Here is a 22,149-nt window from a genome sequence, read left to right as displayed (position 1 = left end):
GAGAGAGAGAGAAGGGAGGGAGGGAGAGAGAAAGAGAGAGAGAGAGAGATAGATTGGAGAGAGAGAGAGAGAGAGAGAGGGAGAAGGGGGGGAGAGAGAAGGGAGGGAGGGAGAGAGAAAGAGAGAAAGAGAGAGAGAGATTGGAGAGAGAGAGGAGGGGAGAAAGAGAGAGAGAGACTCGGGAGAGAGAGAGAGAGAGAGAGAGAGAGAGAGAGAGAGAGAGAGAGAGAGAGAGAGAGAGAGAGAGAGAGAGAGAGAGAGAGAGAGAGAGAGAGAGGAGGGAGAGAAAGAGAGAGAGAGAGAGAGGGGGGGAGAGAGAGAGAGAGAGAGGGGGAGAGAGAGAGAAGGGGGGGGGGGGGGGAGGGAGAGAGAAAGAGAGAGAGAAAGAGAGAGAGATTGGAGAGTCAGAGAGAGAGAGAGAGAGACAGAGAGAGACAGACAGACAGACAGACAGACAGGCAGACAGAGCAGAACGGAAACCAAACCAGGTAAAGGTAACACAAGAGCAAAGGCTCCCCACAATCAACGTTTTTTTCTAACCAGTTCCGGAAACGGGTTTCGGTCCATCGGCAATGAAAAACGACAGTTCTCGGTTTCTTTTTACTTAGGAACCGGTAACTTCTCATTATCACTCGGTTTTCTCGTCAAAAGCTGTTGCATTCTGAAAAAACCCTCATGAGCATGAGGCAAGAAAATAAACGTTGCCACAATTTTTTCTTGCGGAAAGAGGACTAGTTTTTTTCTGAGTGTAAGATAAGCTCTCTATCAAGCCAGTAGCAATCAAGGCGATGCGCTTTTAAAGATAGAGTCTCCACGCCGCCATCTTGGAGAGTTTTTTGACGAATTGGGCCGATTTGAAGAGTTTGAGGAATCTAGTGTACCTTAATTAAGACGCACCTGGCTCGGTTTGCTCAATAAAGCACCAGAAGTATGCTAAATAATTAAATCAAAATGAGTAAATTGGCATTTGGTCGCGACCGAGCTCTCCACCATTTGAAGATTAAAATTAGCCGTCAAGACTGGTTTTCGTCGCCTGTGCTCGCCGAGACGGCTGCTGTCATGACAACTGGCAAAAAATGGTGGACGAACCGGACGTATCGCAAAGAGCTAGTTCATTTCTCAACGAAATTGAGTCCAGAATGAAAAGGAAACCAATTACAGAACCTGAACGGAAGTGACGCAGACGACAAACTACAGCAGAACGCAACAAGCGAACCATATTCATAGGATATCAATGGGAACGATGGATACAGGAGGCTGTAAAATGCGCCGATGAAGCGCTCGCAGAAATCCTGCTAGATTTGTAAGTACGACAATCCAAGTTCTTGTTGTGTAGATCTATACTTTTTCCTGGCCGAAGTCTCATTACATTTTTAATCAGTAATGCTTGCTGGTCCTGCCATTTCACGAAAATGGACCAGCCACTGTTTGTATCCATGTGAACTTGACTTTCGTAAATTCCGTCACTTGACGAACTCAGAACTGTCATTTTCTTCACCGCGATACACACTGACACAGTTCATTGCGAAGATCTTCCTCAGTAAATCGTTCAGATTCCACGTACGATTTGTTGTCAAGAAACAACTCAAACGAAAGTTTCAAATCAAACTCATCATCCTCCATCTTGCTTGTCGAAGCACCAAAGTACTGTATCGATGTAATGAATGCTTGATCAAGCGAGCGCATGCATACGTATTTTTTTTGGCTGTGGCGGCTGATTCTAGTTGTTATGTTTTCGGAACACAAAGTGATGAATTCTCAGTGAACGCACTATACAGAGAGTAAGGCCCGCTTTGCTAGTGACACGCTAGGGTCCGCGCTATACTGTTAGGAGGGGGGGGGGGGGGGGGGGGGGTGGTCACTTGCACATGGCTGTGCTTTGTGTACACGGGTGTCTGAGACTGTCTAGCGCCACCATTGTTTCTGTTGCTATTTATAAACTATGACGTGGACATCATTTGTAAACATTGCCGAGCAGGATTTGTGCTCGGAACAGCTGATTCTGTGACGGTGTGCAGCCAAGAGGCATAAGTGAAACGGGAACAGTCATGAGGATGCAGACAGATTTTCAATACATTCATCATGTTCTCTTTTAGAAAATTAGAACAAAAAATAACAAGAGGAGAACTTCGAGAAGTAACAGGAGAATGTACGCAACAATAAGCTTTATTTTTAGGGGGATGGGTGTGTGTTGGTGTGATTGTTCCTTTGTATATTTATCATTCATTTGTGTTTATACAGTGGAACCCACTTTTATAAGACCCCCCACTTTCACTTTTCAGACTCCTTTGACCTTCCATTTTAAGACATTGTTTACTCAGAATTTGTTTTCATAACCTCGTTAATTTACTCCCATTTAAAGACTCCCTCCTGTTCATGAACTGATTTTCTCAGATTTCATAGATCACATTCCTGTACTTATTTTTCAATATTCTTCCAGTGAGGTAAGCTGTATATAAAAAGGAATATATTACTCCCTACTTCAATACTTGTATACATTTGTCAAATTATTCAGCCAGGAAGGTGTTACAATCTTTTGAGAAGTTGGTAGGAGGCGCTCCATGCTTTGACTGAAGGAGTTCTGTACCTCCCAACTATTATTAAATAAAATAGCAGGGGGCCTAAAATGTAGTCATACGCTCTTCATGGTTTCTTTGTGTAAATCATGTGGAGAAAATTACATCTTTACATAGCGTATGGTATGTTATGTAATGTGTATGTGCACAGATGCATATTTTCAAAAACTCACACATACCTTTTTTTCATTTACCAGTTACTATGCGAAGACACAAGAACAGCAATCTTCTACATCTATCAAGGCAACTGGCGGACGACAACCAGTGATGCAGGAGTCAGATGTTTCTTAATTTCATCTGTAGAGGAGTCGGTGTAAGTCAATAAATCTATAATTTGCACATTGCTGTCTAGTCTGAACCAAATGAAATGGAAGAGTGAATGTTTTATTGTGTGTGTGTGTCAGAGTGTGTGTGTGTGCCTGTGTTTTCATTTGTTATTTAGACTATGTAATTAGTTTCAAAGAAATACATGCCGTAGAATGAGTGCAGGTGAGTGGTCATATTTTTAATTTGTTTAGTTTTCTATCAAGATCATGTGTATATTATAATATTTATTTGTATAAGCAAATCAGCCGGGATTGCATAAGCTGCCATTGGTTTGAAAATAACTTGTCTCTTTCTTTATTATTGCGTTTTTGCGGAGAAACAAATGGTTACAGTTAGAGGACAAGACAATTATTATTATTAATAAATGAAACAACAAATGCACACAAATATACTCAATTGACAAGAGCATTGTTCAATTTTATTTGATGTAAATCTCAAGACCACAGCCACACATTCTCTCTGAACAGTTCAAGGGGGAAAAACATGAAACTAGTGTCTGGATTCTAAATTTCACTGTTTGAGAGATCTCAATAACCAAGAGCCATTGTTGTATTACTTCCACAGCTGCACCATGTTGTCAATGAGCACTCTTGGCTGCTGTCGTATGACCAGGGACCTAGGGTATGCAGTCATGGAGACCTGCTTTGAAGGCTCTACAAGATGAGCAAATACTTCCTGAGAAACATCCCCAACTACTGAAATTTCAGGTACATATAATAACAGTTTTTGATCAGCAAAAAGGACACATTGTAACTCTTTCAGACTTTTTAGACTCGAATAAATGATAGTTCAAATTAAAGTTAAAATAAACATCAGTTCAGTCAAATTGTGGAAACTGTTAAAAAAAATGTGAGTTGCGGGATAGATTGAATAAAAACTCAAGATGAAGAAAGTCTATAAATACAAAGAAAAAGCATTTTTCCTGTGCTTCTTCAAAAATTCAAAAGCAGGGACTGTTTGTTCAAATTTGCTATGCGCTCTACCATCATCCTGAACTCAGGTCAAAATGAGTTCAGCTCATTCTCTCCCTGACAGGATGCCTTGAGTTTCCTTGTCTGGCAAGGAAACCGATATTTTTACATATTTAGAGCTTTATGTAATGTATTATAATTTACTAGTAATACCCGTGCTCCGCACGGGATTTTTTCTTCTTCATTAATTACAGAGTTAATTATGAATAAGCAACAACAAAAACGTGTTCAATGTGCAATGGCAAGCGCCTACAGAACAAAATGCCATACATTTATTGGGAGAGATAAAAAAGGGCACAGTGGTGGATTGGCCATGACTTGTGCAGTGACAACAGTAACATATTAAATTTAGAAGTAATTGCGACAAAGTTACCCCAAAAAAGCGCTAGCACACACAGAACAACAAAATGTGATAAAACATCAAACCTAAGAAAAGGAGCGTTCAATGTGCAATGAACTGCAAACCATTTACACAGCAGCAAACATGTGACGCTTTCTGAAATTTCGGTCAATGTAGTGATATTTTCTTTTTACCCGCTCGGCGCTTGAATACACTTTCTTTGTTTTCTTGCATAGCTGCTCGCCATTAGTAATGCAAGAATCTACAGCTTGGTGAAGACAGACAGTTACGAAGGAAAGGCTAAATGCGGCCAAACAAAAAAAGTGGCTACATTGACCGAAATCTCAGAAAATATGACACATGGGAGTGAAACAAACACATAAACACAGCATTAAATGAGCAAATAGTGTGCACAGTACAAAAAAAAGTTTGACACATTAGCAAATAGGAATGAAAAAGTAACCCAGTGGTAAATATACAGTGGGTTCTGTGAACAATAACAAATCATATAATTGGGAAAGAATAAAACAGCGTTAAATTGTGCCCTTTTCTTAGATTTCAGTCAATGTGGACAGTCTGAAAATTCAATCAATGTGACAAAATCATTTTGTCACGCTTCAAGTTCAACCAAGATGATGAATGCTAGTTAAAATGTGTAAAAGAATATATAACACCAATCATATAATTGGGAAAAATATCTCGTCGCAGTACCCGACAGCTCGAGTCACCCACAATGAAACGTTTGTACGATTGACTGGACTTAAACAAATTAGCGGCTACATTGACATAAGTGAGGGACATAAATGTGCAAAAAAAATGTGCCCAGAGAACAATAGTTGAACACATCACCATATATGTCTTGAGACGGGAAAAAAACAGCACTAAATGGAACAAAATTTGTACACTTCAGCAAACATGTGAGTGAAAAATAAAATGTTAACTCTTACACTGGTGCAATTCTGTAACACATGTTACATAGCCACTGGTGAATTAACAGAGAGAAAAATAACAAAAAACGGTCATAATATTATAGGTTTTCGCATACATGGGAGGTAATCGGAACCGACCAAACAGACTCAGCCAGTAGCGCGACATGTGTCGTGACAACCAGGTGACAGTATACCTAAAGTAGCGCGACATATGTCGCGACAACCAGCCTCAGGGTTAAAATGTGAAATTGGTTCTGCGTTCTGCGAACAACAAAATGTTTACACATGCATTGTGCACAGAGAACAAAAGTTTACAGATCACCATGCATATATGGCATTATGATGGTTAGGCCTGAAGAAATACATTTGCTTTTGTTTAATATCTCTCTTGGGCTGCAAGCCAGCACAACATAATTAAAACATTTCATTTGCCGAATCAGCGCCACCAAAACTGATAAATAGGACTAAGCATGGAATATTCATTGCAGGGGCTCTTTTTTATTGACTCACATGCGAAGCAAAAGTGAGTCTATGTACTCACCCGAGTCGTCCGTCCGTCCGTCCGGACGTCCGTCCGTCCGTCCGGAAAACTTTAACGTTGGATATTTCTTGGACACTATTCAGTCTATCAGTACCAAATTTGGCAAGATGGTGTATGATGACAAGGGCCCAAAAAACATACATAGCATCTTGACCTTGCTTCAAGGTCAAGGTCGCAGGGGCCATAAATGTTGCCTAAAAAACAGCTATTTTTCACATTTTTCCCATTTTCTCTGAAGTTTTTGAGATTCAATACCTCACCTATATATGATATATAGGGCAAAGTAAGCCCCATCTTTTGATACCAGTTTGGTTTACCTTGCTTCAAGGTCAAGGTCACAGGAGCTCTTCAAAGTTGGATTGTATACATATTTTGAAGTGACCTTGACCCTGAACTATGGAAGATAACTGTTTCAAACTTAAAAATTATGTGGGGCACATGTTATGCTTTCATCATGAGACACATTTGGTCACATATGATCAAGGTCAAGGTCACTTTGACCCTTATGAAAAGTGACCAAAATAAGGTAGTGAACCACTAAAAGTGACCATATCTCATGGTAGAAAGAGCCAATAAGCACCATTGTACTTCCTATGTCTTGAATTAACAGCTTTGTGTTGCATGACCTTGGATGACCTTGACCTTGGGTCAAGGTCACATGTATTTTGGTAGGAAAAATGTGTAAAGCAGAAGGTCAAGCATGTGAGTCGTATGGGCTTTGCCCTTCTTGTTTATTTGTCATGCTGTGTGACACACGCGTTGCAGTTGTCACCATGTGTAGAGTTTAAGATGATGTGATTCCTATTCTTATAAAGACAAAGTCGATCTCCGTTACACCCCGCAAAAATGTATATGATTGCCCATATGGTCTTTGTTGATGTTCTTTGTCTCGTGACTTTATCGATATGTCGCAAAATGATTCCACAAAATTGAAAACAGGGATCAGATTTTACCCGCAACTACTGACTCGAGTAAATAGTGTGCACAGTACAAAAAAAAGTTTTACACATCAGCAAATAGGAATGAAAATGTAACCCAGTGGTAAATATACAGTGGGTTCTGTGAACAATAAGCAGATTCGAGATCGTCGATAATGATTTTTCATGTTTTTTGGGGGTAATTTATAAATTACAAAGGAATTGATATGTAAGACAGTTTCAAGTGAGCTATTTTTCGCGGCTGTATTTACTGTGCAAACAACTCTAAAATATGACAAAAGTGTCACGTGATAATCAACCGTTTGTTTTCGCCGCTCACTGGAGCAGACGATTTTTTCTGTAACCAGTTGACAGTGATGAAACCATATATTACGGTCTCCTTCCGGCAGCAGTCCCAAAATACAAAACGTCTCTTTCCGTGGCTGTGTCAGTTTCCAATGCGACACTGTCATTGGCACTGTCATTCTTGTGACGCTCGTCGCGTTTTCACCTGTTTTTGACCGAAACGTAGCACAGGATGCCGTTGAAAAGCCAAAGGTCTTCAGCTTTTGTTGATCTTTGGCAGGCCTATTAGTTTTAATTCGGTGGCATAATTCAATGCGCTTCGTCAAAATTTCTTAAACTGAAACCAAAAGCAGACGCAAGACTTATAGTCAGTTGGAGTTGTCTCCCGTACTCCTAAACTTTAGTGTGCTGCAGACGGTTGTACCCAAACGGCTCATATCGCAAACGGTTTGGAATTCCCAAAAACGCAAGATCAGCACTACACGACTTCAGTGCACCTGTAGGCGAGAGTGCTCGGTCAATTTTGGACAATGTGTATCTTGAATGGAAAATATCGAATATCACGCTGTCCAAAGGAATGGTGTTCTTATCGGAGAATGACAGCGCTCAGTTCAAAACGATAGGACATCAGACCGCCATGCTGCTATGTGAATCGGACATTTGAGCCTTTCAATCGGTCTATGCCTGACGCCTAACGACATCCCTGCCTAGGTTAGGAAAGGGGGGAGAAAATTGCTAACGCCCTGACCCAGGGTCGAACTCGCAACCTCTCGCTTCCGAGCGCAAGTGCGTTACCACCCGGCCACCCAGACTGGTTTATGTGATTTTTCTTTGGGGTGATCTAAACCTACGCTCTAAATTCACCTTTTCAACATGCATGACTTTTGACACAACTCTGTACTTAGCACAGGCGACCAGCATATATATATAGCCTGTGTACTGGCCAGCTGGATCGGTACATTTTTTTCCTTATGGCCTACACACATTAACTGTATCTGGCTATTTGGACTCGTTCTCCCAAATAACCATATTTGCACAAAATAAATTGTCTGTAAGTGTAAGCAGCATAGTGTTGTGTTTTATTGATGTCTCCCTCTTCTGCTTCTTCCAGGACGAGGGCGTCGCTTCTCTGGCCCAAGCAAGTGAAAGGAAACTCTCATCCAGCACCAACCACCAGTGCATCGAAATCCTGGAGTGTAAACAGAAAATCATCTTTCAGTGACAAAACTTGATTCAGATTTAAACATTAAAATAGTTAAAAAAAAATATGCACCAAATTTAAGAAAATTGGAGAAAATAATGAGAAAGAAGAAATTGTAAGTTATGTAATAGAGCATGTCTTGGTGTGTGTGTGTGGGGAGGGGGGGGGATATACACCTGTGACGGTACAGGCTTTCCAGTATGATAGAACAGAGTTGAGGCAGGTATATAAAACAGAAAGCAATTTAATATAGATTATATCGAACACAGAAGAAGAAATGTACATGAGTGATGACACTGGTTAGTAAAACAAGACTGTCCTGGGACATTGTGAATATTTGTGTAGAGGCACCTGTAACATATCTTTAGCTTCTTGGAATGAATTGCACATGATTGTCTCTTGAGACACATATATATACTATATGTCACCCTCTCCTTGAAATAATCTTCTAATACTTGATTATTTAAACATGTTGTTTTGCATCATATCCATTTTGTCAGAGGCGAGTTTTGCCTCATTTGTACACATTTCTCCAAGACATTTGAATTCTGGTACACCTTTCCTTTTCATAGCTCGTGCCCAGTGTACCCATGTACTGTACAGAAACCCTCTTTTTTATGCCCCCTTATTTGTAAGGTTACTTTCTCTGATTTATGTTTATAAACTGTTATTTTAACCCTATTCTCAGACAGAATTATTTCAGAGTTTTTTAAAAAAATATGTTAATAGTGGCAACTGTCTGCTTGCACTTGCAGAGGATTTAGAGCAAATCTCACACAAGGAATAGGTACTTACTGTCATAAGGCCAGCATTCAGCTTCACCATTTAGAGGCTAGGGCTTGGAGTTTCTCCTGGCCTGGTTCCTGGGTAAGTTTCTGGAAGTGGAAAGATTGTTATTTCACTTTTTAATCAGTCAATACCCATTTTTACAACTATGCCTGCTTGAACCAGGCATAAACGAGTCATAACACACCACTAACCTGAACGATGAGCAAAACTTGCAAAGTATTTCTTATGAACAATGGTGTGTTTTTTAAATTTTAAAGTGACTATTTCAAAAGAAAAGAAAGTACAGTTTTGTAAAGCACATTCATTTTTATATTTAGTCAAGTTTTGACTAAATATTTTAACATCGAGGGGGAATCGAAACGAGGGTCGTGGTGTATGTGCGTGTGTCTGTGTGTGTGTAGAGCGATTCAGACTAAACTACTGGACCGATCTTTATGAAATTTGACATGAGAGTTCCTGGGTATGAAATCCCCGAACGTTTTTTTCATTTTTTTGATAAATGTCTTTGATGACGTCATATCCGGCTTTTCGTGAAAGTTGAGGCGGCACTGTCACGCCCTCATTTTTCAACCAAATTGGTTGAAATTTTGGTCAAGTAATCTTCGACAAAGCCCGGACTTCGGTATTGCATTTCAGCTTGGTGGCTTAAAAATTAATTAATGACTTTGGTCATTAAAAATCTGAAAATTGTAAAAAAAAATAAAAATTTATAAAACGATCCAAATTTACGTTTATCTTATTCTCCATCATTTGCTGATTCCAAAAACATATAAATATGTTATATTTGGATTAAAAACAAGCTCTGAAAATTAAATATATAAAAATTATTATCAAATTTTTTTTTTCGAAATCAATTTAAAAACACTTTTATCTTATTCCTTGTTGGTTCCTGATTCCAAAAACATATAGATATAATATGTTTGGATTAAAAACACGCTCAGAAAGTTAAAACGAAGAGAGGTACAGAAAAGCGTGCTATCCTTCTCAGCGCAACGAATACCCCGCTCTTTCTGTACCTCTCTTCTTGTCAATTCCACGGGCACTGCTTTTGCCACGGGCGGTGGAGTGACGATGCTACGAGTATACGGTCTTGCTGCGTTGCATTGCGTTCAGTTTCATTCTGTGAGTTCGACAGCTACTTGACTAAATATTGTATTTTCGCCTTACGCGACTTGTTTTATATTGACAACGTGTGATTTTTCACACTTGCTTTTTTTTTATTGTTTGTAAATTTTACCTCATCTAATGTTCTCATATTACATCTAGCACATTTTCCCTTGAAACCTTAAACAATTCAGAGGAGAGAGTTTTGTTACAACCTGTACTTGTGTATTTCCTCACAGGATACATTCCATGTAAATTATAGGAAAGTATTCTGATGAATGTATAATAACAATGAATGGATCATTTTAATGACAGCAAAATAAACAATGATGTCACAAGGGTGTTGTCTATTGCATTTCTGTGTGTCTCACTATGTTATCAGGAATTTTTTTTACAAAAGGCATTCTTGCACGTAAAATTATATCACACAACTGTGGTATATTGCTCTTCAGAGGAAACAAAATGTTGGTGGGCCCTTTTGACAGACAGATGCACAGCACACTTCTATCCTTGCCATAATTATAACTGTGAAATCCCCATTATACTCTTCACCCAAGAAAATAATATCTTCTGTTATTGTCATCAAAGTTCACCCTATTATTTCTTATATAACTATTTGTGCAAGTGCTATTGTCATTCATGATTCTGTGTATACATGCGTGTGTGTGTGTGTGAACCCGTGCATGGAAAGTACTAGGAAAAGGACTAAAACTAATCCTGATTTACCTTCAAATTGGTTCCTCAGCAGATCACTTTCTGTCCGCACCTCTTCCTCTCCTGCCGCCCTCTAGCACTAGTAAGGACAGCATGTTCTGCTGGAAGCGAAACTTCCATAGCCTAGACAGAACGAGAAGAGTTTACAGTTCTCATACTTCATCCTTACTCAATTTACAGTATCTGTATCAAACCTATTATCATCAAGAAAAGCTCACTTGACTTTGAAGAGCATGATTCATTCTCTATCGACTGCCCATTGAACAAATAAAATTCAGCTCTCATAAGCTTTACTAGTGCGAGTAGAATTTTTGCTTTTAAAATGGGTGTGATAATTAGTATTTTCTGTTCTACTCACTCTTGCAAGCAAAGCACACTTTTACTTTTAGTTTACTGTTGTGTTTATTCCAGTGGTATGAATTGTAGCTAAAAAAAATGCATCTATATATATATTATCAAAAGAGTAACAGTGCAAATGCAGAGTCTTATAATTATTTCAGAAGGCAAGTCCTTGATTTTCCAATCCATGATCTACACACATTCACTGATTGAGCTATCGCTATCGCGTGTCAGGGTCACATGGGATATTTACATCTCACCATGCACTCTCTTAACACATTATTTTTTTCAACAAAAAAAAATGGACACCACTTTACCTTTAATTTTACAATAACTTTAATTACAAATAATACGAACAGACAGACATTACTCTGGACTAGATATACACACACAAAATAGTGATACTTAGCTTTAAAGTTCCGTTTGGACAACACAGTCTATTTAAGGTTAGGATCGTTCAGCAATGTCCTGGAATCACTTCCGTCGTGTAGTCGGTCCTCAGGTCACCCGGTGATAGTTAACACGGAAACTAGGAACGTGAAATCATTCTAGGTAGAACACAGGAGAACTACAATGATGGAATGATTCAGTGTGCTGTTTACTTGCTGCAAGTCCTCGATTCACTTCGGTCGTGTAGTCGGTTTTCAGGTTACCCAGTGATAGTTTATAACACGAAAACTAGGGACGTGAAGTCGTTCCAGGTAGAACTAGAACACTGGAGAAATACAGGTATGGAATGATTCCATAGCAGACTCAGAGCGTGGACGATTCACAATGAAGTCCATGGCGTTACCACGAAAAACTTTTCCGTAACTTCCCTAGAACTGTTCCCGAAGCTTTCCCGAACTTTCCTGAAACTGCTACGACGCTGCTATGAAACTTCTCCGAAACTGCTACGAAACTTCTCCGAAACTGCTACGAAGCTTCCTCGAAACTTCCCCGAAACGTCTGAAAAAAACCATATACAGATTTGCTAATCCTCTGTTCAACAGAGTAATTCTACGGTCAGGTTACGTATGTCCAGTGCCGTCTGTTCGTTCACAATGTTCGTCCAATATTAATCAATTAAACATTTTTAATTTATGATTTGACAAGCAGCTTATTTCCGAACATTTCTTTATGAATAATAGACAGTCAAAATTCTTTCACGCACGTTCGCATGCATGCCAACCGTCTTCCATTCGTTCTCTCAGACCCATTAGCGTTTCCCTGTCGATCAGGCTGCGAATTATATCTTGATACTCACACAACTACGTATGAAGGTCCGAACAAGATGGCATGTGCATACTGGTTCGTAAAAATACAGTCACGATACATAAAACACAGCAGACAGACGACACAACCTCGCTGCTTTCCAAGGTAAAAACGATCTTGTTGTTGTGACGCAGCTTCTGTCTGCTTTACGTCAAAACAATGGCGTCGAAAGCATGTCGTCATAATAAAGACGTCACAGTAAGTTAGTCTAGGTACAGGTGCTTGCATTCGCTCTGTATCGGAGTTCCTAATCTGTGACATAGGCCCCCCCTTTTGAGGATGAAACTTTGTTTTAATCCATATTTACACAGATTGAACGACTCATGTAGTCTGCGCCTACATTGTCTACTCCTTTGATCACCTTCACTGTGAATGAATACTGCTGTAGTTGGATCGCCCAACGCATCAATCTTCCATTTTCTGTCTTGGACTTCCGTAGGTACTGGAGAGGTTGATGGTCAGTTTCCAAAGTGAAGTGTACTGCGTACAAATACGGTTCGTACTTCTTCACTGCCCACACTGCTGCTAGGCATTCTTTTTCGATGGTAGCACAATTCCGCTCAGCTTTGTTCAGCTTCCTGCTGGCGTATGCTACAGGTTGTAGACCTTTCCCGTTGTCTTGCATCAAGACGGCACCTATGGCATAGTCTGATGCGTCTGTTCGTAATACGAACGGTTTGTCGTTGTCAGGCAACAACATCACTGGTTTGCTAGTCAGTACGTCCTTGAGTGATTGAAAAGCTGACTGCATCTCTTGTGTCCAGACGAGCTTATCTGGATGCCCTTTCTTTGTGGCATCTGTCAAAGGTGTGCCGATCCCCGCAAAATTCGGTACGAATTTGCGGTAGTAACCAGCGAGTCCCAGGAATGCACGAAGTTCCTTCTTCGTCTTGGGAGGTTCTGCGTTGGCTAACTTCGTCACCTTGTCTTCTTCTGGCTGGATTGAACCATGCCCCACTCGGTGTCCCAAGTATTCCAGTTGTTCAAACCCTAGGAAACACTTGGACGGTTTGGCTGTCAAACCAGCCTTCTCCAGTTTGGTGAAAACGGCCTCTATCGCTTGTAGGTGCTGTTCCCAATCTTCTGTGGCGATCAAAATATCGTCCATGAAGTTGTCGACGTCGTCCCGGTCAATCTCGGCGACTAACTTCCTCATCATGCGGGTAAAGGTAGCTCCCGCGTTCTTCAGCCCAAAAGGCATGGTGACCCACTGGAATGATCCGAGTGGAGTGTTGAACGTAGTCTTTGGCTTATCTTGCTCACGCATGCGCAATTGCCAATACCCTTTTGAAAGGTCGACCTTAGAAAAGTACCTTGCCTTACTCAGCTTGCTGAAAAGGTAGTCGATGTCAGGTAGCTTCTCTGAGTCGAATTCGGTCACCTGGTTTAGACGACGGAAATCGATGCAGAAACGGATCGAATCGTCCTTCTTCTTTGTCAGGACCACTGGAGCGTTGTAGGGTGAAACGCTCGGTTCGATCACTCCCATCTTTAACATCTTCCGTACTTCTTCCTTCACAGTCTCCACTTGAGAGTGTGGCAAAGGATACGGTTTGACGTACACAGGTTTTTTGTGTAGTGAGTTTCAACTCACATTCTTGTAATTGCGTCATCCCTGGTAAATCAGTCAGACATTTCTGATGACGCTTAGCCAGCTCAGTCAGTTGAAAGACTTTGGTAGAGTCGAGGTCGGGATTGACCTTGACATCTTTGTATGACTCTGTAGCTTGGAGAGGGAGTAGAGGTATATGGTCCGTGATGTACGGTTCCATATCTGGTCCTGTGTTCTCCATGACGACAGCAACTTCGTCTTTCACTTCTTCTCTCTCCAGGTACGCTTTGAGTAGGTTGGCGTGATATATTTTCACTTTCTTCCCAACATTTACCTTGTAATTGCAGTCACTGGTTTTCTCGTTGATGACGAACGGACCTTTCCACGTCAACTGGAGCTTGTTGTGTTTCTCTGGCAACAACAACAATACTTTGTCTCCTTGATGGAAGGTTCTCAGGCGCGTTTTCTTGTTGTACACGCGCGCGTATCTTTTGGAAGCCTTACTGAGGTTTTCTCTGGCTATTGAGCAAGTTTGCTCGATTCTGTTGGATAGATCCACGATGTACTCAGCCGTGGATCTCACTTCCTCTTCCACGTCGTCGTCTGTCCAGATCTGTCGAAGGATCTGCATGGGTCCTCTGACTTCTCGCCCATACAAAAGCTCGAATGGTGAGAACTGGAGACTCTCTTGCGGCACTTCTCTGTAGGCGAAAAGTAGTGCAGGAATGAACCGATCCCAGAGCTTGGGTTGTTCCTGGCACATTCTCTTCAAAGTATTCTTCAATGTCGAATTGAATTTCTCACAGAGACCGTTGGTTTGAGGGTGATACGGACTAGTGCGCAAGCTTTTCATAGCTAACAGTCTTGTTAGCTGTTGCATGATTTCTCCCGTGAACTGTGTTCCTTGATCGGTGACGATCTCTTTCGGTACTCCGTACCGTGTGAACATCTCTACGAGAGCTTCTGCTACTGTCTCCGCTCTGATGTTTTTCAGAGCGGTTGCCTCAGCATACCTAGTGGCGTAATCCACTAAGGTAAGAATGTACCTGTTACCCTTCTCGGATGCAGGTAAGATGGGTCCGACGATGTCTACCCCTACTTTCTCGAAAGGAGTGCTAGCGAGAGGCATCGCTTGCAACGGCACTTTCCGTGTCGCCCCTTTCGGAGTACTTCGCTGACATGCGTCGCACGACGCGCAGTAGCGGCGAACGTCGCCGCAAATTCCCGGCCAATAGAAATCTCGCCAAATCCTGTCTCGAGTTTTCTTCCCTCCTAAATGGCCGGCCATAGGACTATCATGCCCTAACTTCAGGACTTCGTTCCTGAATCGCTGAGGTACTACTACCTGTTTGAAACTCTTTTGGTCACTCTTGTATGTACGATACAAGATGCCCTTGCTCCATGTGTATAGAGTGTCCTTGTTGCCTTTCTTGTCTGCTATTTCTCTAGCTTTGGCTAACGACGGGTCAGTTTGTTGTTCGCGCTTCAATTCTTCCGGTTTGACATCGATGATCTTCACTCGAGGTTCAGGCTGCGTAGGTGCCTTATTCTCGGCGGCTTCCTGTTCTCGGGTCTGTACCGGCGCACAGGTCTCGACCACCGGAAATAGCGGTACTTTCTCTTCTTTTCCCTCACCGTTTTTCCGTGTGTTACCTATGAGTACTGAGTGTACAGGATTTACCATCGCGATCACCTCTGTGTCGCCTTGAAAGAATGGTGTCTCCATGTGTACTCTGGCCATAGGCATACTGCTAGTCGCAGTTTCTTGAGCTAGAGTGACGGTTCTGACTTCCCCCGTGTAACTGTCTGACGGTACCAAACGCCGGTCGACAATGATGGTCGACGCTCCTGTGTCGCGTATCGCCTTCGCCTCTTGTCCGTTTACCTTAACCTGACACTGAGGATTGAAATCCAAATGCCGGCAACTCTGGCAAAGAGGGCTAGGTTTCCCTTCGACTGCTACAGATAAGATAACACTTGTAGCTTCTTGACTTGCTCTGTTATTCTTTGTACAGTTCCTCGCGAGATGAGATCCACCGCACAAGAAACAACCGCGGGTCGCTCCTCCATGTGGTGGTGGTGTGGGTCTCCTCGGTGGAAAGTGTTGCTTATCTTTGCTTCTGTTGGCATGGTTACGATCGGAATGGTTACTTTGTACTTGTGGGTGGTCCTCTCTAGGTCCTCGATTGAAACTGGGGCCTCCCTGACTCCTGCGTCCTTCACTCTCTCTGGCTTCTTCAAACAAACTGGCGCTCTTCACAGCATCAGCTGTGTTGACTGGGTCCCTCTCGCGGACAAATCGCGCTTGATCCGCTGGTAACCCCTCCAAGAACTTTTCGAGTAGAACAAGTTCTCGCATATCCGTGGTCCTACCTTCCCGTTTCGATAGTTCCACCCATCGTGTGACGAACAGGTCTAACCGAGTGAGGTATTCCTTGCTTTTCTCGCTCGGTTCCTTCTTTGCTCCTCGGAACTTCCTGCGGTAGGCTTCTGCTGTCAGCTGGAACCTACGCAAAATCGCAGTTTTGACGTAGTCATACTCTTCTGCTTCCTCGTCCGGAAGTTGAGTGTATGCTTCTCGCGCTTTCCCTTTTAGTAGACAACCAAGCCTAGCTGCCCACTCATCTTCCGACCAGCCGGAAATTTTCGCAGCTCTTTCGAACTGGCGAAAATAGGCTTCGACGTCGTCTTTGTCGTCCAAAAATGGCAATTTCATTTTTGGTTTGTCCCGACTACTGTCGGTGCTTCCATTCGACGCTGAATGGTGAGCATTTTCGTTGTAGTCCTGCATACCTAGGTCAGCGCTCAACTGCATCTTCCTGAGGATGAAGTCTTGTTCTTCTCTCCTCTTCTTCTCTTCTGCGGCTTCTTTCCTCCTGCCTTCGATGTAGTCTATCAAGTCCTTACCTGATAAACCCATCAGAAGTCCGTCTTGCTTGAAAATAAGCAATGGTGATTCGAAACCCTCGTCATCCTCGACGTTATGGTTGCTTCGACTGCTATCACCTGACGTCTTCTTCTTTGACTTCGGCATAGTTGCGAATTTTATCAATCTACTAAATACGCAATTACCGAACTCCCGCGCAACTCGCGCTCCGGTTAGTAACTCGTCTTATGCGCTAAGACGTCCGATAAACTTTCGCGCGCGTATCAACGCTGATCGGTCCGCGCGACGTTACTACCGGTATATTTTGTCTGATCACTCAGACGAGGAATACTCTTCTTGTTTGACAATGTATGATTACGGCCTCTCCCAACGGTATGACGTAACCATCATTCAGTCACTGTGCTACTCCTGCACTCATGTATACGATGCCTGTAGTAACTTTCTTCCGTAGTTACTTTGCATACTTTTACACTAATATCTAGCGACAACTTGTAGGTTCATGCACTAGAATTAATTAGCGACTTTGTGTACTTCTACACTAGAATGTTATGCTCTACGTGAACGGTATGTCATGTGTTACTGCATGGACTTATGTTCAAGACTCTTACCTTCGTGTACTGCTACACGAACTTATAATTACTAGGCTGAACGTACATCTACGCTACTGTTAGAAGAAAAATGTATTTCAACCTGGAGTGCCTACTAATTATAAATTAACTCTTGAAAAGTCTGACAGAACATCCGTAGTTATAGAACATATGCGGCTATCCGCTAGATAGATTACCTTGGAAAACTGCGGGGTTTGAGAACGTGATTACAGTGATACGACACAAGTTACAGCAATTACGTATATATGATGATGATGACATGATCGTGAGTTAGGGTGGTCAGTTACAAATCACGACTTCTCGTGACTCTAAATAATTTAGGAACTGGACCAAATCAGGCAAACACTAATTGGTCTAATATCCACCCAACAAAGATGTTCTGAGTTACCCCGCCAACCGCCCACTTTGGTCTCTCAGAACTCCTCACTCACGCACTCGTCAGTCATCCTATTGGACGTAATAGAATCAAACGTAAAGTGGTGTTGCGATATTTAAAAATGAAAGTTAGGTCAAGGTTAAAGTAACCTGGGGGTCTTACAACTAATGAAAGTTTATGTGACCTTGACAGTTACGTGGCCTTGATCTAGTGACCTTTATAAATCCCGGACGAGCCCCCATTTATCGCGTGTCAGGGTCACATGGGATATTTACATCTCACCATGCACTCTCTTAACACATTATTTTTTTCAACAAAAAAAAATGGACACCACTTTACCTTTAATTTTACAATAACTTTAATTACAAATAATACGAACAGACAGACATTACTCTGGACTAGATATACACACACAAAATAGTGATACTTAGCTTTAAAGTTCCGTTTGGACAACACAGTCTATTTAAGGTTAGGATCGTTCAGCAATGTCCTGGAATCACTTCCGTCGTGTAGTCGGTCCTCAGGTTACCCAGTGATAGTTAACACGGAACTAGGAACGTGAAATCATTCTAGGTAGAACACCGGAGAACTACAATGATGGAATGATTCAGTGTGCTGTTTACTTGCTGCAAGTCCTCGATTCACTTCGGTCGTGTAGTCGGTTTTCAGGTTACCCAGTGATAGTTTATAACACGAAAACTAGGGACGTGAAGTCGTTCCAGGTAGAACTAGAACACTGGAGAAATACAGGTATGGAATGATTCCATAGCAGACTCAGAGCGTGGACGATTCACAATGAAGTCCATGGCGTTACCACGAAAAACTTTTCCGTAACTTCCCTGGAACTGTTCCCGAAGCTTTCCCGAACTTTCCTGAAACTGCTACGACGCTGCTATGAAACTTCTCCGAAACTGCTACGAAACTTCTCCGAAACTGCTACGAAGCTTCCTCGAAACTTCCCCGAAACGTCTGAAAAAAACCATATACAGATTTGCTAATCCTCTGTTCAACAGAGTAATTCTACGGTCAGGTTACGTATGTCCAGTGCCGTCTGTTCGTTCACAATGTTCGTCCAATATTAATCAATTAAACATTTTTAATTTATGATTTGACAAGCAGCTTATTTCCGAACATTTCTTTATGAATAATAGACAGTCAAAATTCTTTCACGCACGTTCGCATGCATGCCAACCGTCTTCCATTCGTTCTCTCAGACCCATTAGCGTTTCCCTGTCGATCAGGCTGCGAATTATATCTTGATACTCACACAACTACGTATGAAGGTCCGAACAAGATGGCATGTGCATACTGGTTCGTAAAAATACAGTCACGATACATAAAACACAGCAGACAGACGACACAACCTCGCTGCTTTCCAAGGTAAAAACGATCTTGTTGTTGTGACGCAGCTTCTGTCTGCTTTACGTCAAAACAATGGCGTCGAAAGCATGTCGTCATAATAAAGACGTCACAGTAAGTTAGTCTAGGTACAGGTGCTTGCATTCGCTCTGTATCGGAATTCCTAATCTGTGACAATCGCCGTATCGGAAAGACGTCAGCCAAAATTAACTTCAGATTGGATGTTTCTCCACGAATTTCAAGCGTTACAATGGTCCAAAGTTCGATCAGCAGCACTTTGGAGGGGAGGGGAAAAGTCAGTATTAAGTTTGTGTGGGATAAACCATATGCAAAGCCGGCTGACGTCCTCGTTCTACTGCCTCTAGTAGCTGAAAACAAGTGATCTCATCGGCTACCAGTAAGTTCGTCACACGGTAGATTCGTCACGGGTGACGAAGTTACCGGCAGGGTGGGCGGGTGTTTATCAGGCATGGGAATTGTCCGCCAAACGGCGGATTTCCGCCGAATTTGTTTTTTGCTCCGCCGAAAAAGCAAAAGTGTCCGCCGAAAAAATAAAGGGGGGAGGCACACAAAAAAAGCACCGGTTACTTTGGCCTTTGCGCAAAAGCCCGCGAAAACTTTCCGTACTTTGTTCACGCACTGCTACCGCCCGCCTCAGTTATTGAACTTTTATGTTTGAAAGTAAACCAGATTGCACAGATTGTGTTACAAGTTACATTTTCCTGTTTGTCTCAACAGATCAATTTTTTTACAAATTTAAACCATATAATACATGTATATATTTTTTTTCTTCAAAAAGGCAAACATTGGTACATTTTTGTACTAAAAACTCTGATTCTAAAAACAGAATTTAATGGCAAACTTGGAGCTCAGATGACACCAGGTTGCACCATCTGGGTTCTTTGGAGAATTTTTTTTTCGGGGGGGCATGCCCCCGGACCCCCCTAGTAAGGCTAGGCGCTTCGCGCCGTCGACTTCACGCTTCGCGTCTTCAGTTATAAATTTTCCGCCTTTTTTACAATTTTCAATTCCCATGCCTGGTTTATGCTTAGAGCTTATGCTTTCAGATGTTTGATTTGTGGGAGAGATTCAAGATTCACATTTTTGAGAGAGAGAGAGAGAGAGAGAGAGAGAGAATGAAAATGCCATTTTATATTGTGTACTTCACCTACTCAAAGAAAAAAGAGATACAAAATAAATACGCACAACATCACATATGCTCTGTGAAAGAAGAGAGAGAGCGGGAGAGAGGGGGAGGGGGAGAGAGAGAGGGGGGAGAGAGAGAGAGAAAGGGGGGGGGGGAGGTGCAAGGCTGTATTACCATTACATAACAGCCGCGCTCGGACTACTGTGGCGAAGTTACCGGGGACCGGTGACGAATCTACCGTTTGACGAACTTACTCAGTTACTGGTATCCATCTCATCATACCAACCAAATGGTTCGAAATGACTCGCCTTACAGATTTCTTTGCAGTCCTGCTGGGATCAACTTTTACACTAATACTGACTGTTGTATTGAAAGACCTATTTGATTATAAACAACATTTCCTGTGGTCTACAAATCCGACACTTACCTGGTCAGTCTCCAATTCGTCAAAACGTTCCCTGATAGTCGCCATGTTGTCTCGAATCAAGGGACATCACCCACGGAACACATCACAAGAGTGCATTTTCCTTTGATATTACGACAATTGATTCAACTTCCCAAACTTTTAATTCTGCAAAGTTAAGTTTGTCCTTCTGTGTGGTAACATTATTCGTCACGCAGAATCTTATGGTAAAGCTTTTAGGGCGATCTGAAGGCCTTTTACTGGCGGAGACTATATCTTTAAATATATTGACACATTGGATGACATGTATTTCTGTAGGTCGCAGAATTTTGAAAAAGATAGAAAAACGAATGAAAGAAAGATAGAAAGAAAAAACAAACAAAACAAACAAACAAACAAACAAACAAACAAACAAAACATGGATCCTACTGCTGAGGTATCCGATAACGCATACAGATTTACCATTGGATTGCATGTCGGAATTGATATTCATACAGAGACAGCAAAGGGTTCCTGTGTTGTTAAAAACTCTCTCTCACTCTCTCTTTCTCTTTCTCTTTCTCTTTCACTCTCTCTCTCTCTCTCTCTCTCTCTCTCTCTCTCTCTCTCTCTCTCTCTCTCTCTCTCTCTCTCTCTCTCTCTCTCTGTCTGGTGTCCGTCTGTCTGTCTCTCTTTCTGTGAGCTAACCCCCTCCTCTGCCTCCCCCCCCAACACACAAACACAAAAACAGTTCGACTTCTGTCCCTTCCTTTCTCCTTCCGTATCTAGTCTTCTCATCCGACATCAATTACAAATTTGCCTTATCAGTTTATATTTCGGGAATTCGTAGATCTTTCTTCATGCTTTCTTAATTCTGTCTGCTGTCGGTCTGTCTACCTGTCTCTGTCTCTGTCTCCGTTTCTCTGTCTTTGTCTATCTGTCTCTCTCTCTCTCTCTCGTCTCGATACCTTGTCTATAAGGCTTTAATAAGCTAATGACAATAAAACATAAAAGCGTCAAAGCGTCTCTCTTCTCGGTGAACTTTTACTTTTTTCACTTCACTGAAATGCCTCCCTGCCCCTACCACTGCCCCCCCCCCTTCACCTCTATCCTCTCCCATTCTCCTCTCAAACGCTCAGGCAGCAACACAGGTAGATCAGTGGATGGTAAGGAATTCCAAGGATTGGGGAGGGCAAGGCACCGTCCTCCTCAAAATATTACCTGCCACTAATTCCAGGGAGCTCGGGTATGGCAGGCAGCCGTCAGGTGGCATCGGCTTGGGTCCTGTATCATGGCTGGTCTGGCACTGAGCGAAACTCCAGATGCTCTGGCTAGCGTCACTACCCACCCGCCTCTCGTTATTAGGGGTGTAAGCCGAATGTAGCACAGCGACAAATGCAGTGGCAAACGCAGTGGCAACGGCAGAGGCCAATCAGAGACCAGTATTTTGAAGTTGACCAGTCGTCTACCACTGCCGTTGTCACTGCCTTCCGGTTCTTGTCACTGCCTGTCGGGCGCGTTGCCTCTGCT

General features: G+C 42.2%; 2 long non-coding RNA genes across 3 annotated transcripts; one reads left to right on the top strand and one right to left on the bottom strand.

Moving 5' to 3' along the window:
- Positions 1 to 1,152: 1,152 nt before the first annotated feature.
- Positions 1,153 to 3,633, top strand: LOC138973329 (uncharacterized). 2 transcript variants are annotated; one of them, XR_011457965.1, is made up of 3 exons: positions 1,153 to 1,303; positions 2,774 to 2,889; positions 3,468 to 3,633. It is a non-coding gene; the product is annotated as an uncharacterized lncRNA (long non-coding RNA). The 2 variants fall into 2 exon arrangements; XR_011457968.1 differs by lacking the exon at positions 1,153 to 1,303 and adding an exon at positions 1,917 to 2,149.
- Positions 3,634 to 18,071: 14,438 nt separating this feature from the next.
- On the bottom strand, positions 18,072 to 19,268 carry LOC138973316 (uncharacterized). The gene is made up of 2 exons (XR_011457959.1): positions 18,999 to 19,268; positions 18,072 to 18,700 (listed from the first exon to the last, which is right to left on the bottom strand). It is a non-coding gene; the product is annotated as an uncharacterized lncRNA (long non-coding RNA).
- Between the last annotated feature and the right edge of the window lie 2,881 nt (positions 19,269 to 22,149).

Source organism: Littorina saxatilis, linkage group LG1 (genome assembly GCF_037325665.1).
Source record: "Littorina saxatilis isolate snail1 linkage group LG1, US_GU_Lsax_2.0, whole genome shotgun sequence".
NCBI lineage: Eukaryota > Metazoa > Mollusca > Gastropoda > Littorinimorpha > Littorinidae > Littorina > Littorina saxatilis.
Note: the sequence above shows the minus strand (reverse complement) of the source record. Positions and strands in the feature narration are given on the sequence as shown.